At 51.5% G+C, this 27,759-nt stretch overlaps 1 protein-coding gene across 5 annotated transcripts in view; it reads right to left on the minus strand.

Annotated features, from left to right (window-relative positions):
* Positions 1-27,759, minus strand: part of LINGO3 (leucine rich repeat and Ig domain containing 3) — a 108,688-nt gene that overhangs the window by 10,736 nt on the left and 70,193 nt on the right. The window contains exon 1 of one of the 5 annotated variants that reach the window (XM_038383591.2): positions 1,072-1,259. The exons of 3 other annotated variants lie outside the window; for them this stretch is intronic. The gene's annotated coding sequence lies outside the window, so the exon portion shown is untranslated. Of the gene's footprint in view, positions 1-829; positions 849-1,071; positions 1,260-27,759 lie in introns of those variants that run through there. One more of the 5 variants, XM_038383593.2, reaches the window with a different exon arrangement.

Below are 27,759 nucleotides of genomic sequence, written 5' to 3' on the forward strand. Positions count from 1 at the left end.
TAGCAAGCAGGGGAATTGCCCAGGGCCTTGCCACAGGGGCCCCCGTAAAGCTAAGTTGCTCAGGCTTCGGCTTCAGGTCCGAGTGGCAGGGCTCAGGGACCCGAGCATCAGCCCTATGCAGTGGGGCTTCCGATTTCTGCCCTGGGCCCCAGGGAGTCTAATGCTGGCCCTGCTTGGCAGACCCCCTGATATCTGCTCACTGCCCCCCAGGGGGTCCTGGACCCCCTGGTTGAGAACCACTGTCATCAAGATCACTCACCTTTGCTGAATTTTTAAGCAACAGAATTTACTATCCCTTCCGGGAGGTGACAGGCTGATGGCTGTCTGGGAGACCCTCTCTGTCATCCCACATCAGCTCACCTTGCCGTTCTCCTGAGCATGCACCAGGGAAGGGATGAGAAATGCAACCCATCTCGCAGGCAGCAAGCAGGGTAGGCCCAGGATCCTAGTAGCCGGCCATCCCCTCCATCCTCCCACTAGCCACAGCCACAGGTAGACATACAGCCATGCACAGGCCATAAACACAGGGGCGCCCACACGCCACCGCACACAGGGGCTCGCACGCACATGAACACACACACACATAGAGTGCCCTCCCCCCACACACATACCCTTCCCTTTCCATAGACTCATTCGAAGTAGCACACACAGAGGCATGGGTGTGTAAACACACACATACACACCTGCTCACTCATCCCCCCTTGCCAAACACTCACACAAACCCCAGGCACAACGTGCACAAACATAGTACTAACTCAGGCCCCCCCACCCCTGCACAAGCCCCCGATATGCACGTCCCCCCCACCCCCGTCATATATACACTCCTCACCTCAGAATTCGCCCCTCCCATGTCTGAGCTGCATTCAGGACTAATAATATTTTCAAGTCCATCACCCCCAGGCTGGCGACGCTGCGGCTGCTTTGTTCGCGGTCAGATGTGCTCCCCCCCCCCCCCGCCCCGCAGTGCCGCAGATGCCTCAAAAAATGCTTCTGACCAGATGGGATGTAAAGCTGCTTTGTGCTCGGTTAAAAGGGTAATGAAGTGAGAAAAAAGAGCCGTTTGCCACTCACGTTTGCGCCCCAGATCTCTTCATTACCAGGCAGTGTGTGTGAGTGTGAGTGCGAGTGCGAGAGCTGTGTCTGAGAGGCTCAGCGCTGTCAGGGAGCTGTGGGATCAGCAGGCTGGCCAGCCAGCACATTCCTGGACGGAGCCTCCGTGACTCCATGGGCACTTCCCAGAGACGGCTTCCCTAGGAAGTGAGGTTCGCTGTAACCTAGCCAGAGTCCACGCCTGAAACACAAGCTTTGGTCTGTGGGAGGCTGCAGGGAGCTGGAGCACATGGTCCTATCACAAACACAGAGTAGCACGATTGCTTGTATTATGGTAACACCTAGGAGCTGTCGTCGGGGACCAGGACCCTCGCGTGGTAGGTGCTGTATGTGCTCAGACCAAAAAGACTGTCCCTGCCCCAAACAGCTCACAAGATGAGACAAGAGACAGCAGACGGATCCAGACAGTTATTCAATAGGTGCTTCACTTCCTTCTTTCAGAGTAGCAGCCGTGTTAGTCTGTATTCGCAAAAAGAAAAGGAGGACTTGTGGCACCTTAGAGACTAACAAATTTATTTGAGCATAAGCTTTTGTGAGCTACAGCTCACTTCATTGAAAGCTTATGCTCAAATAAATTTGTTAGTCTCTAAGGTGCCACAAGTACTCCTTTTCTTTTCACTTCCTTCTGAGACTGATCCGCTGGCCCACAGTGGCTGCTGGGATGGGGGCTGTGCTGCTGGGGGTGGGGGTGACGCAAGCCCTGTCATTCTGCAGTGTGGACTCAGCTCGAGCCGCAGCCCCGAGTCAGAAGATCGGTGTAGCGCAGTACGGACGCGTTAGCATGGACGTTAGACCCGGGTTTACAATGCAGCGTGGATGCTCAAGTGTGGGCATGGAAACACCGAGGGCACAGGCCTGGCTCCTGCAGTGTGCAGTGTGGATCTCCCTGGATTGACGTGCAAGGGGCTGGGCTCCTGTGGCTTGAGGTTCTCGCCTTGTTCCTTCTGCGAAGGTCGTGACTGATCACGGTGTGCGGCACCGGGACCATGGTTTTGTTCCATGCTCTAGGATGAAGCCAGGTGTGGCCCTACGAGGCGGTGAAATTCCACTCCGACGGGGAAGCTCTCTTGAAATGTAGAAGTTAAAATGTTACAATTTTGGAAAGTCAGGAAAAGAGCAGAGGCTGGACATGGCTTCTCTCCCCTTGGCTTCATTAGGCTTTGAGTTGCCTTCCTCTGGCTTCTCAGTGGACACAGCCAAGCTCCCTGTGAAGCAGCCCTGGCACTTGGTCTGTTGTTTTCCAGCTTTGTGGCTGTCCCGTGGCCTGACAGCACGAACCGGGGCCTGACGCCTGGTTGCATGTAGCATGGACAGCTCCCTCGCTCTCAGCAGGACCTTGATCACTCTGCGCCTGATTCTGCTCTCCGGTATGCTGGTTTAGTGCCGCTGGCACTGCATGGGTCTCCAGGGAGCCGCTTCCACCAGTTCGTCCTACCAACTCATCTCACATCACGTGCCCGCCATGGTATTCCAGCTTTTTCTGCTCGGGGGTGGATTCAAACCAGGGGCCTTGCATGGAACGCGCCGGGGTCTGGAGCTCCTGAGCAAAGCTTCTGAGCCAGCCAGTCCCTGAAATATGCCCCCGGGCCCCTTTCAGGCTGGACCCCGAATGGAAAGTGTAACACCGGTTTCCTCCGTTTAGGATGGAACATTCCACAGCTCATGTTACCAAGAGGCTAAGCGGGGCCGGGAGTCAGCCACCCTGGGACGGGCCTGGTGCTAAATCCCTATTAGTGGGGAATGCAGCTTCGTTAATTAAAAAACAAAAATAGCTGGAAATGCCACTCTTCCTTTCCAAAGCATCCCCCCGCCCTCTTCCCTCTCCAGATTTCTTCTTGAGAGAGGCTGGGGAGGGGCAGATGGGATGAAGGGCGGAAGACGCACTCTGACCTCCAATACTCAGGACAGGCAGAGTTGGGCCCCAGCAGCAAAGCTGGGATCTGGCACCAGATTTTCTCTCTGTTCGGGTCAGGGTTTGACTTCAGCCCCATCTCTAACAGAGGCAGTGTGCTCGTCCAGGCAGAAGGCAAACCCCAAGCCCCAGCCACAGGTTCAAAGGTCTCAGCACCAGAGACAGGTGGGAAACATTTTCCCATCCTGCAATTTTTTTTTTTGAGGTTTCAAAAATGTCCCTGTTCTGCAGCGGGACGAAACCCGGGACCTTCTGAAGTTTTTTGGTGACTAACTAGAATGAGAACCAGCCTGCAGCCCCATGGTTTGGCGACGCACCTGGGTTGGGGGAACAGGATAAAGGCCCTACTCTGAAGCCAGGTACATCCCAAGTGAGGGCCTGAGTGAGCGGGTCGTTGTAGGGTCTCTCGCTGCGGAAGTTTTTTGGGGCAGGGCCTGTCTTTTTGTTGTTTGTGTTGCATCAAGCACGACGGGGTCCGGGTCCATGACTGGGGATCTAGGCGCTACGGTAATTCAACAAATAAGAAGAATCTTTCTGGTTTGGACCAGAAATTCCATCCTGGACCTTTGAACCCAGGACATTCCTACAAAAGGTTTCAGTTTTGACAAACTGGCGTTTGTTGCTGAAAAAACATTTTGGGGTTGAAATACTCCCGACCGGTTCTCCTCAGGAGCCTGCTGTGCGCTACACAAGCGATGACACCCTACCAAGCACCCGAGGGTGTCAATGGCTGCCCTGAAATGAAGGGTGGTGCTTGTTGTTGCCCCGTGGCCAGCAAGGCTGGTACATAGGGGCTGTGGGGCATGGCATTATGTCCTCTGGGGAACCTTGGTGAAGGGGCACTCTGGAATGTGGCATGGGCAGGGTGTAGGTGGGACGGAGGAAGGTGGGTGTGTGCCTGGGAGGGCCCTGCATCCCGGTTAATCAACTCCCATACAAAGCCCCGTTGGGGACACTGAGGCAGGGGAACTTAGGGGAACTCTGAGCCTGAGCCTATGCCCATAAAACTGGCTAGCTGGCAGGATGTCCTGAGCACCCTGGCAGATTTCCTGGCTCAGCTACCCCAAGAAGGGGATGATCCTGGGCAAACCTGGACAGGTGGCAACCCCGCCTCAAACTGAACCATCCCCCAAACCTTAAGGGCATCCCAGGCCTTGGGCCAAATGGAACCATCCCACCTCCAACCATTCATCCGATGCCCAAACCAACCACCCCAGCCCCACCCTTCCCCCGCATTCATTGTCTCCATGCACCTCCCCAGTCCCACTGCCCAGCAGAAATCCCCTGAGTGCTGCCGACCCCAGAAGGATCCAGACCTTTGGGTGCAACAGCCCCCCCCCCACTTTGGAAACCCATCGAGCTCTAATTCCAAGGTGCTGGCGTTTCAGGGCCAGTCCCTGCCAGCATGAGATCCTGCTCCTGGAACGTGACCGTGGTGAAACCCCGCCGCAGCCACTGACCATCCCCATGGGATCAGTCCTGGCCCCAGCCACGGTGCTCTCTGCTAGGCGCTTTCCTGCCTGGGGGAGGAGGAGCGCAGCATTGTGAGGTCTGGGGGAATGAAAGGATGGGGCAGGCTGGGACTGACGCCTCCCCAGCCACCTGGGATCGGCTTGTTACGCCAACCCCCGGCAAGCGCTCTCTGTGCTCCTCCACCTGATCTCCTGGAGGCTCCCAGGTGACACTGGCATCACATTCTCTCCTTCTGCCCATCAGCGCCTAGGTCGCTGTGCCCACCCCCCCCCCCCCCGGACTGGAAGGCAGGGGTGAGGGGCGGGAATCACCATCTGCCTTTTGCACGCAACGGCATTTCCAAGTGGGAGCTTTCCTCCCTCTAATACCTGCCTGATCGCTCACTCTCCCAGGCTTTAGTGGTGCCAAAGGCAGCTGGCTTATTGGCTGCAGGACCCCGCTGGGTCCCCCCTCCTGTGTTCCTTTGCTTTTGAAAGGGAATGACACAATACATCTGGCTGTACCGCTCAATCTTCCCACGTTTCCCGAAAATCCTCGCCATGAATGCAGCGTGTCGCCAGCTGAGGAGCGGAGCCCCCCCCCAACGCTGCTCTTCATTATGTATGCCGGTCCCATCCCACCCGCATGGATTGCGGTTCTGCCCTATTTTGTTCCAGCTAATACCAGGCAGGCTGCAGCGGCTGCTATCAGGGCACCCTGCTCGCTCCCTCCACCGGATTAAATTGGCAGCCAAGAGGGGAAAAATGTATCGGGGGGTGGGGGGGGATTAGCAAAGGCTCCACCTGTTAACGGGAGAAGAGAGGGACCCAGGGCAGTGCCCGTTTCTGCTTCTCAAGCCTGGTGTCTGTTGCGATTCTCTGCTTTCCTCCCACCCCCCGACTCTGCAATGACCATAGGCCCAAGTCTGGGAGCCTCCTGTCTATGGATTGCGGGTGGTCAAACCAAGCCCATGCCCTGAACACCGACCTGAGGCCCCAGCCCCAACCTGCACCCGAAACGCAATCTGCCCCTCTGCCCCACTTCAACAGCAAAGCCCCAGGACTTTCACCCCACATGCAAATTGGGGGTTCCAAGCCCTTGCCTCAAAAGCATGCCCCTGAAACTTGACCCCAAACGCAGCCCTGTCCCAATCCTGTGCTGTAAGCCCCTCCTCCCCCCTTTTCTGGGCTTGGAAGCAGCTCAGATACCATAAGAACATTTCCCCTTCTCTCTCATTGCTCCCAGCTTTCCCCACAGACCTGGCAGGGGGAGGGTCTCGGCACCCAAGCTCCAGCCCGTCTGAACATCGACACTGCTACATTCACTTCCGCAGCATGAGCCCGAGTCAGTCGACCCAGGCGCCGAGACATGCTGTGTAGACGTCCCCGGTTATGTCTCCCCCCGTCTGAAGCAGCAAGAGCCAGGGCTGCTCAAATTGACAGGTGCCCGAGGCTGGGGGTGGTTTGGAGGAGCAGCCTGACTTTTGGTTGCATCCTCGAACGGAGCCTTTTGGAGCCTCCCCTTCACCAGCTACGTCTGGCTCTGAATCGGACGTGGGATCCGATTTTCACAGCAGGGTCCCTAGCTCTGCAAGGGGCCAATTCAAGGCCCCCCACCTCTGGGACCAGCTCTTGGCTCCAGATCTCGCGCCAGGCTCCCGGCGAGCGTGTGCGGGCGGATGGAGGGAAGCCAGCGTCTGGGGGAGTCTCTCCGCCCGAAGGGCCAGCAGCCTGGCCATGGCCCTGAGCAAATGCAGAGGGGCGCGTGCTGCTGTCGGCGACACTGGCTACAGCCAGGGAGCCTGTCTCTCCACTGCCTGGCCGTGCCTGCGGCGCCATTCGGCTTTGGGAGCATTGGAGGCCACACGAGGGGCAATCTGGCCGGAAGTGATGGCACTGGATGTGTCCCGTGGCCCATACACTAGCTAGAGTCAAAGGTCAAAGCCCACCAGCCCCTCGCACTTAAAGCGATGCCCCAGCACGACCGTCGCCCTCCCGCCTGGGAATTCTGCACAATCCCAGTTACTATGTTCAGCTCCCTCTGGAAGCATCAGGGCTGGGCCCCTGGTGGGGGGCAGGAGGGGGGGCCTGGGCTGGCCCAGCGTGGCAAACCCTCTGGGCCTGTGATGTAACGTGAAGGGTCGTGTGCCGGGCACGTAACGTGCTGCCCGTCGTGCAGCGTCTCGTTCCGCCTCAGACTCTGCGCTGACCGGTTCGCGGAGGAGGCTCTGCCGGCGAGACGAGCCCTTTGCAGGAGCCAGCGGCAGCTGGTGGCCATACGGCCAGGACCCCGCCGGGGAGATGCTCCTTTCCAGGGCCACCCTGAGCGAGCGCTGCCCAGATCACCAGGGAGGGACGCTCCGAGGCGATCTGGCCAGCCAGAGCAAGGGCACATCAGCTAGTGCTCCATAGGGACGGTGGGGTGGAGGGGTGTTGGGGGGGGAGGCACTGCTCTGCTGAATAGCGACAGGGAGGATTTTCACTGGCTCCATAACCCGGTGCCTTCCTCCAGCCTCTGTGCCCGGGAATCTTGTCCCCTCCTGTTCCATTCCCCACGTCCCAGCCCCCCCGCTCCATACCCTCCCCGTCCCAGCCCCCCACCGCTCCATATCCCCCCTTCCCAATACCCCTGCTCCATATCCCCACATCCCAGCCCCCACCACTCCATATCCCCACATCTCAGCCCCCCCACTCCATATCCCCACATTCCAGCACCCCCGCTCCATACCCCCGTCCCAGCCCCCCACTGCTCCATATCCCCGTCCCACCGCACTGCTCCATATCCCCCTGTCCCAGCCCCCCCACTCCATATCCCCACTTCCCAGCCCCCTGCCACCAGCCCCTCGTCTTCCATGTCTGCTCCTGAGCTTGCAGGCTCTGTCGTTCTCCTCCTCCCCAGCTGTCAGGCCTCGCTCCTGAAGCGCCTGCCCCTGATTCTCTCCTCAGGGGAGCCAGCCCCCCCGCCCTCCCCCAGCCCTGTCTATTTCCACAGCACTTGGCAAACATTAGACTAATTACACTAATTAAACAAAACATAGACTCCTGCTTCCCCGCCCACCCCCTTGGCTGCTTGGGGCTTCTCCTGGCAACATGTGACAGTGCAGAGTTGGGGTGAGAGCCTCCAAAGCCAATCCTGAGCCCGAGGCAGGGGGTGTCAGGGTGAGAGCAGACAGGGGCTGAGCTGCACGTCCCCATGCGTGATGGTTGATGGCTTTGGATGTGGTGGATGGACTGAAGGGCCCAATCTGCTTCTCCCTGCCTGCCCCCCATGCGCCCAGTTAAATGCTGCCCCCGGAGCCTGGAGGTGTCTTTGCTGCTTTATGCCATTATTGCTCTCCGAGTACTTGACTTAATGTCCATCTCGGCTCCCTGTGATGCTGTCCGATGGTGCTGAGCCGGGAGGAGCAGCCCCCTCCCCGTGACTGTCCCCCGGCGGAACGGGAGCCCCAGCCCAACACCGCCCTGCTGCCCTCCCGCTGTAACGGGCCAAAGCCCATGGCCTGCTCCAGCCTGCTGCACGTGGAGCCAAGTTGTGCCAACTGGGCCCATGTCTATGAAAGGCCCCGGGCAGATGCGCTGCCAAATGCTACAGGAAGGGAGAATGGGGGGGAGCAGAGGGGGTCAGACACAATGAGATCAGAACAGTGTATGAGAGACACAGAGAGACAACTAGACAGATGTGTCTGAGGACAGATAGATATCTAGAGGGGGTGTATGTGGATAGATAGATTAGATAGATAGAGGGAATGGATGGGGATAGAAAGAAAGAAAGAAAGAAAGGGGGTGTATAGCGATAGCTAGCTAGAGGGGATGTGTGGGGATAGCTAGATAGATAGAGAAGTGGATGGGGATAGATAGATAGGTAGATCGAGGGAGTGGATGGGGATAGATGATTGATAGATAGAGGGAGTGGATGGGGATAGATAGATTAGATAGATAGAGGGAATGGATGGGGAAAGAAAGAAAGAAAGAAAGAAAGAAAGAAAGAAAGAAAGAAAGAAAGAAAGAAAGAAAGAAAGGGGGTGTATAGCGACAGATAGCTAGAGGAGATATGTGGGGATAGCTAGATAGATAGAGAAGTGGATGGGGATAGATGATAGAGAGATAGATAGATAGAGGGAGTGGATGGGGATAGATAGATAGATAGATAGATAGATAGAGGGGGGATGGGGATAGATAGATAGATAGATAGATAGAGGGAGTGGATAGATAGATAGATAGATAGATAGATAGATAGATAGATAGATAGATAGAGGGGGATGGGGATAGATAGATGATAGATAGATAGAGGGAGTGGACGGGGATAGATAGATGATAGATAGATAGAGGGAGTGGATAGGGATAGATAGATAGATGGGGGGGGATGGGGATAGATAGATAGAGGGAGTGGATGGGGATGGATAGATAGATAGATAGATGATACCAATGATTTTCAAAACCGGTTAGCACCCTGCAGCTCCTATTGAGAACAATGGGCTCTTTTGGAAATCTGGCCACAAGGGACTCCGTGCGAGGATAAGCATGTTTGCAGCTAGCTGCTGCCTTCAGATGAGGGCACACAGCTCCACTGAGCCCTATGAGAGCTGCACTGGAGCATCTGTCGTTGGGGTTTGGCCTCGAGCGCTGGAATGAATGACTGAGCCGCATGTGGATGAAAACAAATGAGTGTGGCTGACTCTGTCCTTGGGAACAAGGTGCCTGGGCAGGCTGTGCCAGCTTTTATTGGCCCTACCAACAAGCCATTTCCCAAGCTCCCGGGACCCGAGGAAAGCCCTTGCCCGCCCATAGCACTGGCTAAGTGTTTATTAAGAGTGCCAAAAGGCCGCCAGTTGGTGACCCTCTCCTACAGGTCCTGGGGCAGGGTTCATCAGCGAAGATGAACAGAATTGGCCTTTTCTAGAGCACCGTTGACATGCCAAGTGTCCAAAGGGGGCAGCAGAGCTAGGAGCGACTAGCCGTGGTGGGACCAGGAAGAACACCGAACACGCAGCCAAATACCATCCAACTGCACGTCGAGCTAGAGGTCAAAGTTCCAGCTGGAGGCGCTATACTTGCTAGCTCGGCTCGAGCTGCTGCGCTAAGAACAGAGTGGTGCCTCGGTGGCACAAGATCTAATGTCTTGGCCGGGCTCATCCTCAGGGCAGCTCGTGCCTTCCGCCACTCGTGCTGCCACCGCTAGTTGTGATGAAGCCACTTCTCCGATGGCCAGGCAGCAAGTCAGTGGCAGAGCCTGGGTCTCCTTCTTCTCACTCCTGTGCTTTAACCACAGGACCAGGCTGTTGGTGCAGGATTTGAACCCACAACTTTCCCACTGTTACCACTTGAGCCCAGGTGAAGCCCACACAGCCCGATCCCATGCACTCAGACATCTCCTGGGGCAGGCACCCCACTGCCCATGCCATGGCTCTCAGGCTGGGCAGCTCAGTGGTATGACTGTCTGTCCTTTCATCCTGCTTTGCCGGGATAATAAAGGTAATGCATTTAATGGGGGAGTGATACAGCCATCTTTGTGAAGAATACAATCTCAGTGGATAATTTCCAGGCCTGATCCTATTAGACCAGCCAACTGATTTTCCAGCAATAAACCTCTTGCTCAGAGCAATCTGGGAGCTGCAGGAGATTAGCTTCTAAAGACATTTTATGTATCTTATTTTTGTCACAGTTCCCCTTTTTAATGACTTGAACTGCGAAGGAACTGATTATGTGTTTTCACACTGCTGCAGCCTGCGGGAGATAGATTAGCAGTCAAGCAGGGCGTCAAACTGAGTTTCCTTCTGAGTGGACGACTGGGAAGGACTGTTTGGATTTGACCTTTGGCAGGGACACGTGTCAAGTGTCTGTTTCCTAGTGTTTTTGAGCAGCCAGCAGGGGGTGCTGTGCTAGGAATTGAATTTGCCTCTGTGCCTCACACCGCTTTTCTCCCCTTCAACCATGTAGTCCCAACACAACCCAGCAGAAACCCCGCTCCCAGTTCTGGACCAAAATCTTTGGCTGGGAGCCCCGGCTGGGGGAAAAGTAGGCAGTTCAGGCCAAGGTTTGGGGAGGGAACCAGTAACAGGACGGGTGGCCAAGGGGAGGCAGACGTGGAGCGGGAGCAAACCAGCTTCCCTGTGCTGGGGTGCCAGGGTTAAGGACTTTGATGCAGGCAGCCGGGTGGAGTCGGAAGGGGTCGTTTTTAAGGCAAGTCTGATCAAAGTGATGGGGGAGGGTGTGTGGGATGAGTTGGGGGGTTATGAGGTTTAGGAGCCTATGCCGCTCTTGACAAATGTGACTGAAAGCTGCTACCCTGCCCCTTGCTGCGGGCATTCAGGTCTGCTCTGCTCGCGTTGCTCACATGTTACACAGCCACTACAGCCATGGGTGCTCACTAAATACATTTGAGAAGGGGGTACCCATGCAGATAGGCAGATGGATGGCCGTGTGGTGATGGATGGATAGGTACATATGTAGGCAGAGAAATAGATGGATACATGCAGTGAGGATGGATATACATGATGACAGACAGACCAGGCAGTTTGGAACAAAGAATCATAGAACCATGGAGTTAGAAGGGATTGCAGGGTCATCTAATCTAACCCCCTGCCAAGATGCAGGATTTGTTGTCACAGCATCCAAGACAGATGGCTCCAGCTTCCTTTTGAAAACCTCCAGGGAAGGAGCTTCCCCAACCTCCCTCGGCAGGATAGACTCATCAATAGATTAATCTATTGACAGAGATCAATCAACGGATAGGAGTATATGGAGATGGATAGATAGATACGAGTGTATGGGGACAGATGGATAGATGGGGTGTATGGGGATTGATGGATAGATGGGGTATATGGGGACGGATGGAGTGTATGGGGAAGGATGGATAGATGGGGTATATGGGGATGGATGGATAGATGGGGTATAGGGGGATAGGTGGGGGATAGGGGGATGGATGGATAGATGGGAATGTACGGGGATGGATGGATGGAGAGATGGGATATATGGGGATGGATGGAGAGGCAGATAAGAGTTCTGCAACTAGCTGCATTAAGAGTTGACAAAAACTCATGCCCTGAATTGCGGTCACAGCACCATTAAGAAAACAAATGTTGTTTTTCTCTTGGTTTGTGCTTCCCATTGTGACAGCTGCCCTCAAACTGTGGCACTATATTCCCAGCCTGAAGCCTCTGCGGGATCCTCTAGAACCCCTGGCAGCGGGGCCCTGCTGGGACCCTGGGGCCTGCCTGGTGCAGAAGTGTTTGGTTCTTGCCCTTGGGTTTATTTGCTAACTGAAGGGCTGAGCGAGGCCGTGGCAGGGGCGGAGAACCCATCTAGATGTCGCAACTAAAACCAGAGGGGACGCTGCCGCTTCCACAAGGAGTCTGGACCTTCCCATTCAAGAGCCTTTCCGAAGGGACATGCAGTGTGGAGGGGGCTGATGGAAGTTATAGTCCCCTGCTTAGCAGAGCCATCACAATGCACATGAATGCGTGCACACACACCCACACATGAAATACACACACCAAGGGCACACAGATTGCAAACATAAATCTGCACTCAGATACAGGGCCCATCCTGCAATCCTTACACACACAATCCTGTTGATTTCAACGGGATTGTACACATGCGTAAGATCTGCAGGATCTATGCACATGCTGGTACCAATCCTCCTCTTTATGTGATGTCCGGCAAATCCCCCGATTTCAAAGCAGTTACTCCTCATTTACACCACTATGAGACAGACGAGAGAACCCACCCACAGAAAAGTACAGCAGAAGTGAGGGCAGCAGCAGGTAACTGGACCATGCTCTTCCTCTGCTTGGAGTGTTTCAGAGCCTGCTGTGGAGAGTCATTTGCCGTTTCATTGTATCCATTATAAAGGGGAGCGAGTTACAGACCCTTGCCTTCTGCGCTAGCTGTTGATTTCTCTGTTGCATGCATAATGGATGAGTGTTTGGTAACTGTACTCCAGTTTTGGTTACCTCTTTGACCAGGTGATCCTCGTAACAAAGTAGTGAATGGGCTCGGATTATTTTACCTGTTTTTTTTTTTACCTGCAGGGCTCAGAGCAAGGGCTGCAGGTGCACACAACACCTGGGCAATCTTTGGGCCCCTGATAATAGAGCAAAGGACACAGCAGCTGCTCACACCGTTCGCTGGAGGAGGAGAAACTAAACCAACGTCCCAGCTCGAGCTGGTCATAGGAGCTCCCATGGCATTTTTCGGAAGGGATGGGGCATGACCCTGGGAGTCCTGGACAAATTCCATCTTGGGTAATTACATTCTGTGATATAAATTCCTCCTGGTGGTTTCAAGTGGATAGAGGATTCTTCCCCACTTCCTCACCTGACCCAATGTGTAGAGTGGCTCGGTGCTGTTAGACAGCCACTGCGGCTCACATCAGCTGTGGCCATGAGCACAGAGCTGGGAGACAACTGACCAGGAGACTAGTCCCAGTTCTGCCACTTGGAGAGATCATACTAGGCCTCTCTTTTCCCCGTCTATACAACGGGGATAATGATACTCAGCCCTAGATTAACACAATATGATGAACACAACATGACGGATGATTCACACAACATGAAGCACTTTGGGATGAGAGGCGCGATGCAAATCTACAATGGCAGGGGTAGAGATGTAAGCAGGACTATGCCTGATGGGGGCATGTTCCAGATCAGGGTGGTGCTGTGCGCAGGTACAGTGGCGCTGCTAGCGCTCAGTGCTGACAGGATGGTGGGATGGTGACTTTGCTGCTTGAATGCAGGAGCCAGTCCAGTGCCTCTTTCAGTGTTAGATTTCTGAGTAGCAGCTGTGTGAGTCTGTATCCACAAAAAGAAAAGGAGGACTCGTGGCACCTTAGAGCCTAACAAATTTATTTGAGCATAAGCTTTCATGGGCTACAGCTCACTTCATCGGATGCATAGAATGGAACATATAGTAAGAAGATATATGTATATATACATACAATATATACATTCAGAGAATTCTCTGTATATATGTATATATATATATCTTCTTACTATATGTTCCATTCTATGCATCCGATGAAGTGAGCTGTAGCCCACGAAAGCTTATGCTCAAATAAATTTGTTAGTCTCTAAGGTGCCACAAGTACTCCTTTTCTTTTTTCAGTGTTAGAGAGGAACTGGATGGACAATGACCTGCCTGTCTCCATGTTTGACAGGTGGAGGGACTGGTGAGGGAATGGAAGGAGCTTTGTGTTTCTCGTATATTTCTGGATCTGATCTCTTCCATATGGAGTCATAGCACCACTGTAAACCAAACCCATTTACCTCCAAGACATACCCCACCAGTAGATCCTGAGGTCTCTTCTGAGCCTAGCACCTGAGCCTAACCCCACTGCCATAACAACTTTTATGGATTTGATGCTCAGTTTGCATATCCAGACAGGGATGTCCAGAAACAGCAAAGCAGATGGGTCTTCCCTCTGGCTACCCCCAGCTGTATCGATCCCAGGCCCCTTACCTCCAAGGAAGGTCATGCCTAGGGCTTTGGAATGGATTTCAGATCAGGCACGTACAGATCTGAGCAGATAAGAGCAGGGCGGTTTATTATTAGCTCATTACTCTGATATTATGGCCTTCCCCATGGCTTGTGTGGTCTCTGGAGAGAGATGCTAATTAAGAACCTACTTGAAGCCCTAGATTTTCTTTTTTTTGCATTTAATTAATTTTTAAAGTAACATTCCTGCAGTGCTAAAGGATGAGACATGAAGCCAGGAAACTCCCAGATGCCAGGTTTCTAGCACAGGGCTAGCTTCTTGGCCATGCCACATGTTGGAGGCCGGATTTTCAAAAGAGCTCTTCTACCCGTCAGGCATATAAGTGAAGGGAATTAAATCTGGCCACTTCATTAACGTGCCTAATTGGGAATTGAGGTCTTCTGAAGATCCGCCACTCAGTGTATTTTCTCCTTCCTCCTTTTCCTGATTAAATGCAATCCTTATTGTGTTGCTATGGCTGTTATTTTGTCTGAGCCATCGTCCATGCAGGATGGGCAACAGGACTGAGCTAATGTTGCAGAAGAAAAACTAACTTTGGGAGTTTCCTGACACTTGAGCGTTCAGTTCCTTAACTTAAGAGAGAATTAACATTATTTTGGGGTTTTAACTACTTCCTTTTCATAAGGACAAGAAAAGGGGCTGTTCAATCATTTTCAAGACTCCCTCAGTTGTTAAAGTGCTATAGAAGCCCTTCAGTATTGCTAAATGCATAAAGTCAGCTCTGCATTGCTAACTCACTTAAACAGTGAACCCTTAACTGGCATGCAGTAAACTAAGGCAACTTTAACTGGTATGTCCTCAAGTCATGAGGCTGTAATGGGCATCCTAAGTGTAAAGGGCATCCTTAACTCTGACATCCTTAATAGTATATGCAAGGTAAATCAGGCACTGCTATTTCTGCTTATTCGTAACATAAGAACAAAGGCTATTCAACATAAGGACAAAGGATATTTAAAACTGATTAATAAGACTATTTTTAATATATAAAATGCAGAATTAACCTGTGGAACTCATTGCTACAGGATATCATGGAGGTAAGGAGCATGGATCCAACACATATAATAATGCTTTGTCCTTCTATAGTATTTTCATTCCAGTGTCTCTGTAGTGTGAGGAGATAAACACAGTGGTGCCATGCCTTAAGCAGCAACTAGTGAACTCTCTGACCGGGGAATCCCCTTTCTTTATTAAGCTCCTGGCTGCAACACACTCTGGTCTTCTTTGGTAACCGTGAAGGGCCAGGAACCATATCACCTCTCCATAGCCTCCAAGCACTTTGCAAACGTTCATTTAACTAAACCTCACAACAGCCTTGAAATCTAGTTCCATAGGATCGAGCCCTTTGTACAAATAAATAACCAGAAGCACAGAAAGGTCAAGTGACTTGTCTCAGGTCACACCCGTGTGGCACTGGTGTAAGTGAACATAAAGCGTGCAGAGCGATGGACAATCAAGCTGCCGATGTCCAGTTCTCTTAGCCTCCAGCATAACTAACTTCCCAACCTAGCTCTCCATCCTGTCCAAGAAATGGCTGAGGCACACAGGAGCTGGCTTTGATAAGAGTCTGTAGTCCCTTTCCTAGCTAAGGTCCTCTGAGATGCAGGGTCAGGCTGGACTTCTCCACAATGCCCGCGTAGCAGGAGGGTGCTTATTAAAGGAACAACAGAGCCACAGTGGCCAGCGAGAAGGCAGAAGCCGAGCCGAGTTGCACTTTGCCCGTTCAATGGATGCTGACAAGCAGCATCTAAGCACGTAAACCAGAGTTAACTAGTCCGGCTGGAAAGCAAGTTATCTGGCTGCCTTTTGGGAGGCAGCCAAGTAGAAAAGCAGAACGACGGCTGTTAGTTACCGTCTGCTAAACAGGCCGTCCGCCCCAGCTGAGGGTGGAGAAGGAGGGTGAGCTCTGCATAGCTCTGTCTGGCACAACCCTCTGCTTTGGAGATGTACCCATGACTGTCACCGCTGTACTACTGGGAGTGCCCAGTCTGTGCCCTTCTATCTCGCTGGCACTCAGCATCATCGCTCAGCGCCTCTTACAGAGGTGGCTGGAGCTGTTACGACGCTCTGTGATCCAGCCACCATTAAAACAAGACAGAATGACAGGAATGAGGCATTATGGTGGTGCAAAGGAAGGAGGCTCCTGTCGTTACAGCATGTGACCGAGAATTGGACTTCAGTGTTCTACTCCAGCGCTGTCACTCATCCGCTGTGTGGACTTGGGCCAGCCACTTTCCCCTTTCTCTGCCTCAGTTTCCCCATCTGTAAAATGGGGATCGCAATATCTACCTACCATGGACTGCCAAAGGTTTGCCTCGTGAATATCCTTCTATCTGGTGAAAGTATTATTCTCTGCCTCGCCGTCACGTCTGAGGCGATGTCGACATGACACAGCTTTAGCGACAGGGCTGTGTCGCCACAGCTGTGCCGCTAAACGTCGTGCAGTATAGCCTCTGTCGGCTCTCCTGACGACAAAAAACTTCTACCCCCAACGAGCGGCGTTTGCATTCCTGCCGACAACACGCTGGTCACGCTGGCGTTTGTCGCGGCAAAACTTGTGTCTTTCGGCAGGGGGATCAATAGCTTGTTTATAGCTATTGTGGGTGGTGGGGGCGAGGTGGGTGGATGACATAGCGGCCGTAGACCAGTCCCTTCCATGAGCGCTTAGCGCAGGCCAGGGTATTGGGAAAGTCTGTGTGATAACACTAGGATGCACAACCTGGCTGGGAGCTAGAGTACAAGAGAGTCACAGGGTCTCTCTCCGTCCAGCAGCTTCAACAAAAAATCCCCGTTATATTAATTCCGGCCGAGTTTCATCTAGTCTGATGCGAGGCTCACGTGGAATGGTTCTTCGCTGAAAGTAAAGAGGGCTCCCAAAGGAAACTCTGGATCTAGGTGCTCCAAACTCTGAGGGTCCAGACATGCCTCCTTGGTCCTCACGACCTGCTCCCCAAGAAGGGTTTGATCTAATGCCCAGCGAGGCGAGTTCTCTGCCGCCGTCCATCAGCTGCTGTCCGCAGCTCTCTTCCCCTTCTGGAAAACTCCCCATGGAGCATTAATGCAGAGAGTAACAACAGGCAAATAGAGCAGCCCTTCCATGCAGAGCCCCGTCCCGCGCACAGCCGGGAGTACTGTCATTCACAGACATTGGGGGGGGCGGGGGGGATGGAGGCTGGGGGCGGGGGTGTCGCTCACTCTCATGGCCATCTGCAGGTCTCAAGCAGGCCCAGCTGAGGGACAGCGGTGCCCCCCATGACCCTGCCCCTTGCCGTGTCTGTGACCTCCCAGCTGGGACTTGGGCCTGCCATGGGGGAAGCACTACCCACTGATTTGATGCCTGTGCAGCGTTGGTAACTCTCTCTATTCCCAGACGCCTGGGGCTTGCCCACTGCTCCCTCCTCAGCTGGGCCAGATTCTGATCTAATGACTTTCCCATCACGATACCAGCTCAGAGCAATCTCATCAGCCTTCACTGGAGTGACTGGTGAGGGCGAGAAACTGGCTGTCAGGACTCCTGGGTTCTTTTTGTTGCCCTGCTACAAACTCACTGTGAGCAACCTCCTTGCGCCTCAGCTTAGCCCTCTGAGAGAAGGGGCTGATGATACTGACTAACCACCCAGTGAGAGCTATGCCAACTGGATCACACCTGTGGTCCATCTGTCCTCTGACACTGGCTTGTACCAGATGCTTCAGAGGAACATGCATGTAACTTCACAATAGACAAGTTAGGCAACAACCTGGATTTCACGAAGGGATGGAGGATTTCAGGCAGAGGAATAACATTTGCAGATAAAGCTCTGGTGCTCCAGGACAGACCTGGGTCACTTGCAGGGGTCTGGGCAAAGCGCTGGGAAATGCGCCCTAGGGAGCAATCCCGCATTGCTCCTAGGGAGACGGACTGGGTGATCCAACAGGGCTTTTCTGTCTCTAATTTCTACAATTCTATGTATTTGCGCTCTGTGCCCGGCACTGCTCAGTTGGCCACATATAGTAGGAGGAAGATTTTCCACTTCCCTTGACAGTATCACTGGACACAGCCAGAGGCAGGATGCAAACTAGATGAACCAATTGACTCATCTACTTTGGCAATTCCTGTGGCTATTTCTGCTCCACTTCTAAATGGCACCTGGGTGCTACCTACTTCCCTGTCTGCTTCTCTCCAGGGCCAGGCTGGGGCATTCAGCCGATGGCAGAGGAGAACGGAATGGCACAGAGCCACTGGCAACTGGGCCGAACACAACCCTGGTGTTTGTGATTCCAGTGAAGTCAGTGGAGTTCAGGGGGGGAATCTGGCCTGTTCTCCTTGCACTAGAAGCTGATATTTCCCTGCACGTACACTGATCATGCACTGACTCTTTTGTTACATACACCACCACTGGCCCTGCAGCCCACGAAGTAGCCACTCAGACACCTGCATCTTTCCTCCTTGCTCTAACACTCAAGTAAAAAATTGCCATCCCAAATCATAGTCCCCATTCATCCCGCATGCTGTCTATTTGGCCAGGTTTCCAAGATGGATGGAGCAGGACGAACGAAATGCATCACTCCCTGTCTAAGTAACGAGGCGGGGAGCACTTCCTTGGCGGGGGCCCATTTATAAGTCAATGACAATGTTTACAGAAGAGCTGGGTAATAATCTGTCACCAGAGGCTCTTTTCTGTTCCCCGCCCCAGGTAATGACAAGACGAGGTCCTGATGAACAAGAACGGGAATATGTCTGCTTTAAACAAGCCTGCTGTGTCCTCTGGGACTCTGTTTTCAGAGCATGACACAGGGATTTTAGCCAAGGATGGGCAAATTGGGCAGGATATTGGAAGAACTGAATCCTCAAATTTCACCTCAAACTGTAACCTAACTTGCACGCTGTTATGCCAAACCGTAGCCCCACACCAGGAACTTTCTCCCCAAACTGCAACCAAGCCCCCAGTCAGAACCGTCGACCTTTAAAGCAATTTGGTATCACAAATCCATGTTGCTATTGAGACCCCGGCTATACTGCTGCCCCCTGTACTAACAGTGCGAGTCTGGATCTCAACTCCTCTCTCTGCTTCTCCCCGCACCCACCTGCACAGGGCGAGCACAGTGAGAGGTCTTTAGATCAGGGGCTCTGAACCTTGTCCGACTACTGTAGCCCTTTCAGGAGTCTGATTTGTCTTGCGTACCCCTATGCGTCACCTCACTTAAGAACCACTTGCTAACAAAATCAGACAGAAAAATACACAAGTGTCACAGCACACTACTACGGAAAAATAGTTTGCTTTCTCATTTTTACCATATTATACATCAATTGGAATATAAATATTGTACTTACATTTCAGTGCATAGTTTAGAGTGCAGTATAAACAAATAATTGTCTGGATGAAATTTTAGTTTGCCGTGACTTCGCTAGTGCTTTTCAATGTAGCCTGTTGAAAAACTAGGCAACTATCTAGAGGAGTTGATGTACCCCCTGGAAGACCTCTGCGCACCCCCAGGGGTGCGTGTACCCCAGGTTGAGAACCTCTGCTTTTTAGGGCATCAGCCAAGGGTTATTTTTTTTTAAAGTTCTTCTTAAGGAACAGGCTTCTTGCTTGCAGTCCTTCCAGCCAGCTGCCCTAAGGAGCTGGAAATTGTATCTGGGTCTCTTGCATGGTCCACTAATCACAGAGCTGCCACGGGGCTGGCCCTCTAACCAGGTGCAGTGTACGCAACTCTGTGTCTCTGTTACACATATGCACTGAAGCACACATGGGCTGGCTTTGAAGTGCTCTCTCTGGATTCATTGCCTTCTGTGCCACAGAATAACCCATCTAGTTTGCCCCCAGACAGGATGCGAGTAGAGGCCTCCAGGTTTCCATTTCCATCTGTCGTGTTTAACAAATTGGTTTAGGCACAATCTGCATGTAAATATCACCTCACTGGGCACAGGCTGTGCTCCTTAGATCAGAAGGTGCTCAAACTGCATATCACAAGGCAATATGAATACCTGGGGGCTATGCCTTTTTTGTCTCCTGGCTGCTGGGTTGTGTAGGAGAGGCACTGCTCTTTAGAGATTACTGCACGGGACGGGGAATCCGGATTCCTGGGTTCTATTCCCGACTGGTTCACAGTGCCACCTTGGGCAAGTCTCTTAAACTCTCTGCCCCACCCAGCCCTTGGGTAAATACATCATTGCATCTTCCACCGATTTTAAATACTATTGATATATGGAAAGGATGACGGAGAGTCATGTAGTCTCTATACAGTTAAGGTTGAAGCTAATTTCCCACTATAAAGCCCAACTATGAGTCTCTCCCACCCCAAACTGAAAACTGAACCCAATCAGCCTGGAATTTCACATGGTTGCTCTCTAGAATTTGGTTGGAAGGTCTGGGGCAAATCACACAAGACATTCTGGAGCTAAGCCAACGGGGTCTCTGTGCCGGGGGATTGGTGCTGTTCAGAACATTGACCAGGCTTTCAATTTTGAAAGATGTTACTGGTTTGTTTGTTTTTTTGGATCATTGTAGTTTTTAAGCACAGGGGCTAAGAGCCCCCATTGGTTTTTGGGGGAAGAGGGCAGGGGTATTGCTGTAGCTATCGGAGTTGGGAGGGATTATTTCGCTCTTCACACCAGCTTCCACATATATTACAGATGCCTGTAAAAGTACGCATCAGGCTGAGGCTCCATGTACAGCCAAAATTTGAGGGCACTGTGGCAATCTACAGTGTGTTCCTGAGGGTTTTATGACTGGACTCAGGGACTCAGCCTTAACTCCAGGCAGGGACATCTTCTGCCTGGGAGTGTAGGATAAGATACAGGACAAACAACAGCACAACCCCGGCACCTTTATGGTTTTCAAAATACACCATTTGTGGGCTCCCTCCTTGCTGTTCCCTCCAGCTCTGTCTACACTGCAATCATGGGGCCACCTACAGCTTGTGTAGACACACCTGAGTTAGCTTTAACCTAGCTAGCTCAGGGACCGCAGCAGTGAAGCTGTGCTGGTCTGCACTTCAGCTTAGGCTAACTACCCAATGAATTACCCAGGGTTCCAGCTGGGCTTGTACCACCCGTGCTGCCATAGCATCACTGATTCTGTACCTGAACTAGCAAGATCCTCGCTAGCTTCAAGTATGTCTACGCAAGCTGTAGTCGCAGCCTGTGACTGCAGCGTCGACGACCCTTTAGTCTCAATCAGTGACCTCCACTTAAAGCACTAGCAAAAGGGTTAATGAATTCACGTAATGATTAAAAAACGACAACAAAAATAAATAGCACAGAAGTTTATTACTTTAGTGTCCACCACAGCAAGACTGATACTCACAACATGGACACCCCCCGTGGCCAATGCCTTCCCCCAATAAACAATACAACCAGGAAACAAACAAACAAATCAATGAACCAGCTAAAAAAGAAAAAAGATACCCAGATGCCAACACCCGGTAAAGCTAGAAAAGCCACTCTAGGAATTCCACACGGAACTTTGCTGTTGCTGGTACATGGAAGCCTGAAGATAGGCCAATAGATAGATCCTTTAGATAGCTCAGTGGTTCAAGCATTGGCCTGCTAAATCCAGGGTTGTAAGTTCAATCCTTGAGGGGGGCATTTAGGGATCTGGAGCAAAAAAATCAGAGACTGGCCCTCCTTTGAGCAGGGGGTTGGACTAGATGACCTCCTGAGGTCCCTTCCAACCCTGATATTCTATGATTCTAAGCAGATAGATAACCAGTGGGGGATTTCTAAACCATTTGTCAGAGCAAGCTTCCACACCTGAATCTGGTGGTAGGGGCTTGAATTACAGGCTTTTGCTGACACCCTGAGCGGTCTTGTTTGTTGTTTCCTGTCCCTTAAGAGTCACTGCATGAATGATCACACATATTGCATAATGCTAACAGATACGCCTTGAATATTAAAATCGAGGCTGAAGGTGGCCTGCAATATTCGATGTCTCTGGGGTTCTCATGTTGCCCCATGGAGATGAACTTGGGACTCTGGATGCTTTATTCATGCAAGCCCAGCACATGTTGCTAGAACGCCTAGGCAGAGGGAATGGAGCCAAGCATCGTGGACACAACTAGAAGCAGAGAGCAGCGGGGCTGCATGGAGGCGAAGGTAGATGCATGCACAGAAGGGGATGCGCAGGGACAGGTCTGTATGCAAATGCTTTGGTGATTTTCTTGTTTCTACTTTACCCAGCATTGGAGGGGATTTTCATGTAAATATCCCCTTCTGGAAATGGATCATTTAGCCGCTGTATTGGTCATTGTTTGAATGGCACCATTAAACTATGTCCTTTCCTGCCAAACATGGAGAAAGCCAGGATATGGAGCTCATTTTATTTTCAGACTCCTATAAGACAGACGTTTCCTTCCATCCATCCCTCTTTCCTCTGCCTTGTGTCCCCTGCTTGGGCTCCAGTATCCGATGCTCATTCCTCTTCATAGCTGCCTTTAAGTGCAGCATGTATGGAATACACAAGGGTCTCCTTAATCAGGCCTGATTGTTACCGTAAATCTTGGACCGCTGATGCTTGCATCAACCGTGCGAGAGACCTGTATGCCTTGCTGGGGTGGGTCGCTGTCATGACCATTACCCCAGAACAGACTGGGAGCGATGCTGGAGTCTGGAGCTCGCAGATCCCCATAGATCAGCAATCTGAGAACCAGGGCTGATGAGGAACGGCTGCAGTCAGCGTTGAGGGGTGACGGAACGTCCATCACAAAGCTGCCAACTCCTCACTGTGCAGAGAGCCCCACTCCCATAGACCGTTTCTGTCAAAGGGGCCCTGGTTTCTGATACACGGCCCTGTTTTCTCAAAGGAAGAAAGAAAATTAAATTATAGTGGCAGCAAAGGCCTGACGCGGGCGTCAATGCTGCGCAGGTTGCCTAGCAACCAGCCAGAGTGTCTGGGATGCTGCTGAACATGCCAAATCTCCAGCTCCCTTTCCCATTTGGAGGTGGGACAGGAGCCTGTCCCAAGCCCCATCTGGGGAAAGTTCTGTCCCTTTTGCAAATGGGCTCTGCTCTGTTAAAAGCACAGGGGAGATGAGCCCCTCCGAGGAGCCTGCAATCAGTTAAGACATTTTTAATGGGGTAAACCTGCCATCTACACTAGTGTTAGAAACGTTTTAATTAGAAGGTGTTGGCTTACATGACCTCTTTCCCTGGTCTAGACATGGCTTTAGTGAGAGAGCTTTGTTCCAGAACTTGAGAGCCTCTAGTCACCACACACTTCTTCATCTTCAGCATTTAGAGCCCTGCGCTGGGATTCACAAAAGTAATTAGGCACCTAACTCCCATGGGCACCTAAATATCTTTGTGAATCTCACCCCCAAATGTCTATATTTCCACTAGAGATCGAGACAGCAATTCCTATGAACAACCAACCACCCAGAAGGCCTAACACTGACGCCTCATGCCTGATGCCAGCTGGAGAGAATCCTATAAGGGCTGAGGGTCAAGTCAAAGCTAAGACACAAACTGGACCCTGTCACCTTGGATAACACCAAAGATGTGTCACTTGTGCTGCAACCAGCTGAGTGCTGGGTGGAAAATGCCTCCAGTTAACAGACAAAGGTGAATTGTCTAGAAATATTGTAACTTTTTCCCTCTGCGCCTTTAATGAGACACTTGGAATGAAAAAGGGTTTTCACAAGGTCTTGGAATTAATGGGGTCAGACCTCCAGAGGTCATTGGTGTGGTAGGAATGACCTGTGCGATCTTGGGGAGGCAGCATGGTCCAATGATTAGAGCAGGTGGCTCAGAAGACCTGGTTTCTGATTCTGCCACATATGTGGTGGGTGATCTTGGATGTTCTATTTCACCTCTCTGTGTCTCAGTTTCCTCCATCTATAAAATGGAGGATAATTACACACTTATAAAAGTGCTTTGAGATCCTCTGTTGAAAGGTGCTATATATCTGTGCAAGGTACTTTTAATGAAGTTATCCTCATCTGCCTTCTCACTGGGTATGATCATGAGAAAGGATTACAAACACTGGGCATGTTTAGTCCTGAGAAGAGAAGACTGAGGGGGGAACCTGATAACAGTCTTCAAATCTTTTAAGGGCTGTTATAGAGAGGATGGTGATCAATTGTTCTCCATGTCCACTGAAGGTAGGACAAGAAGTAGTGGGCTTAATCTGCAGCAAGGGAGATTTAGGGTAGATATTAGGAAGAACTTTCTAACTCTCAGGATAGTTAAGCTCTGGAACAGGCTTCCAAGGGAGGTTGTGGAATCTCCTCATTGGAGATTTTGAAGAACAGGTTGGACAAACACCTCTCAGGGATGGTGTAGATTTACTTGGTCCTGCCTCAGCATGTGGGGATAGAGTAGATGACCTCATGGTCCCTTCTAGCCTGACATTTCTATGAGTCTATGATGTACTGGAAGAGAGCGGTCAGAAGTACCTAAAACTGCCCAGAACTAGACAGCAAGACTAGCTCTGCCATATGGACTGGTCAGACAACTGCCTTGGGAAGCAGATGTTTGGTGACTGTATGTGAGGAAGAGATCCTCTTAGCGTATTGTGTGCAAAGGCAGCTTTAATAAGCTGGCCTGTGGGTTATTTCTCAATTTCCAAAGTCAGTCAGTCAATTCCTAGATCCCCAAAGCTGTTTAGGATTTCGGTCGGTGTAAGGAACCTTCGTGGATCTGGATCACAGTGGCTTATAGGTGTTGCTTCTCCCATCCCTCTCTAGCCTTTCACTGCATCAGCACACTGCAAACCGAACATCACCCCATCCTGCTGTGCCTGTCATCACATCGCGGCCCACACACCAGCCCATGCTGGGGTTACACTGACCCAGGCTCAAATCTGCAGCTGGTTCCAAACTCATTCAGAGCCAAGGAGCCAAGCGTGAGGTATGGTCCATTAAAGAAATAGAGGCCAGTTTGCAGAGTTTGGCTCTGACATTTAGGGGTGTTTGACCTGGGGTCAATGCATCCGATGAAGTGAGCTGTAGCTCACGAAAGCTTATGCTCAAATAAATTTGTTAGTCTCTAAAGTTAGCTTAGGAAAGTGTTCACCAAGAGTGGGTTGATTCCATGAAATCAGGTGCACCTCAGAACAACTTGAAGCTCCACCTCCTGTGAATTATACCCCCTCCTATTCTCTTACCAGGGAATCAGAGAGGTTAACAGGAGATGACTATTACCATTGTCGGGTAACAACGTGGAGTGAATTAATTTCTCTTTGGATACAGTCGTTTCTCTCACTGATTCCCAAACAGTCCTCCACTCAGTTACGAGCCTGTTTATTCCCACCCAGCCCCCTTTCAAGTCTCTTGCCCTTTTCCTAGTCTCTGTGTCACGAGGAAGGTTGCTGACTGGTTGAATCCATATGCCCAGCCCAGTGGTTTACCAGAGGTTCTGTTGTCTCTTGACCAACTCACAGGAATTTCACGCAGCTGAGGGGATATTATTGACAGGTTTAACAGACAAATGGAGAATCCTAAAGGGCTCAGGCAAGCTGGGGTGGAACAGATGTTCTGTCAGGAGGCTTTATCACACCGAGATATTAATATGAAATGTGAATGAATTCCAGGTCAGGAGAGCGAGTCAATTTCTGGAAAGTGAATGGGATTAGCAAAGCCAGTGTGGCGGGCAGGCAAGAGCTTCCAGGGCATTAGAGAGGTGCCTCTGCAGGGCTCCCCAGATGGATGGTGATATCTCAGCAGCCAGTGGGGACAGCCTCTCTGTGCAAAGCATTAGGGGCACTACTACTTGGTGGCATGCAGCACACAAGCTGTCAGTGCTCAGTAGTGCAACGCGTGTCTCACTGCAGCTGCCCAGGGGCTGGGAGGCAATGGGTGAAATGCACGAGGAAGGCTCACGGGGGGATGCAACAAACCTCACTGGCCAAAGAAGTCCTGGCGACAGTAACTCAGCTAGCAAAGGACACCAAACAGAGCACTTTGCATGAGGGAAGGGCATGCCTCAACAACAACAAAGCATTTTAAATGGAGGTGAAGCTAGATGGGGCAAGCAGGGTCATAGCTCCACAGGGTCAGTGCAGACAATACACTGATATTTGATATTTATCTAGGACCTTTCCCCTGAAGGCTCCCAAAGCTACACGGATCAGGAGTGTTCTGCCTGTGTCTGGTGGCTACCGGCGGGCCTTGAGGGCAACCGTGGTATGGAGAAAACTTACACTTGATTACTCATTGGAAACACAAGTCCTGGTCTCTGCTTTGCCGTTTTTAATCAAAGGGCTGGAATCAGCAGCACTGGTGCTACAGGTGGGGGGAGTGGACCCCCCCCTTGGCTCCCACCACAACAGGCTCTTGTGGGAACGGGAATACTGGGTGCAACTCCTGCTCCTTCCCTGCTGCCGGCTGCATTGCAGGTGAGGCAGGAGGCGAGAGTAGCTCTGGCTGCTCCGTTCCTTCTTGGCTGAGCAGGGGGAACCGGTGACCCTCAGCGCCCCCGTATTCACCCCCTCCCCGCTATTGTAATCATCTTTGTACAACACGGGCCTTGGGAGCTGTCATCTGAAAACGAAGAACTCGCTGATCATTACTATGATGCACATGGGCAGTCGGGATGAGAAGTTAGGGATAGATGCTGGGGTTGGGACGAAGATGTATTTAAACCAGGCACGTCAGGGGGAGCTGGTAATCAGGGCCACCCCAGACAAAGGAATGTGTTTGCCTCTCCAATCAGCCCAGCCATCAGGCAGAGACAATGGAGATCCATTCACATATCAGGTAAACTAAGCTGTCAAGCAACAGGTGGGGGAGGAGACAGCTTGGCATCTGTGGCCCCAGCAGGAGAGAGAAGCTTGGTCTGGTTTTACTGTCCAAGGAATCCATTTCAAAGCTTTACTGGTCTAGAAAGAGGCGGGAGAGGGGGCTGACCCTGAACCTCAAGGGATAAGCAATTGACTCAACTGATTGTATACAATATTACTGTATAGAGTGAGGTCTTTTCTGAAAGCTTAACGACACACTGGGATTAATATCATTGCGAGAGGTCTGTATTACCACCACATGAGGAAATATGGATCCTCAATTATATTATGCTTTAAAGTCTGTGGCCAAACAGGTTCCCTGCCCGCCAGGAGAGAAGGCAGCTATTTGCCCATTACCTATGTAAATCAAGCATGATGCAATCAGAACAATGGAAGCCCCACTTACAGCCGGGGGGATGGGAAGCCCACAGGGAGGGAAAAACAGCCTGAGGTCATCCTGCCTCTTGCAACAAGCTTTGGGAGAGATAAGCAAAGACAGAAGCCCTCTTTAGCATCCATCACTAGACAGACACAAGGGGACAGAGCTCTTCCAAGCTGAGAAAGAGGGGTGCTTCAAGCAATGGGACAGGTTGAAGTCTCTGGAAGTGAATATAGGTGAGAAACCTGCTTAGGCAAAGATCTTTCCCCTAGGAAGACAAGGGAAGCCAGCACCTTGTACATCTGTGGAAGGTCCTGACTGAGGGAAAATCAGCCATAGCTGGCAGGAAGGGAGATTGGTGATAGAAACCAAGGCGGTCCCTAGACCAAATGGCACCGCAGGCAAGAAACATCTGTGGTGGCCCCACCTCCATTGGTTAAATTTTTTGAATACCTTATTTTTAAATTGCATTTGCAACCCATTTTGTGACTTTGATGCACGATTTGCATGCATGATTTATCCCTGTCATATAAGATGATAAATTGCACACTAGGATCTGTAAGTCTGTATTTCTTCCTGGCACATATATAAGCAAATAAAAAAAATGAGTTTCCTCTAAGCTTATGGAAACTTTTATTGCTAAACAACAAAAACAGCAACCCGAGCCCAGTGGCCCCCAAGCCTGGCACCCCAAGTGGTTGCCTGGGTCACCTGCCTCTAAA

The sequence above is a fragment of the Dermochelys coriacea genome, chromosome 25 (assembly GCF_009764565.3).
Source record: "Dermochelys coriacea isolate rDerCor1 chromosome 25, rDerCor1.pri.v4, whole genome shotgun sequence".
In the NCBI taxonomy this organism is placed as follows: Eukaryota; Metazoa; Chordata; order Testudines; family Dermochelyidae; genus Dermochelys; species Dermochelys coriacea.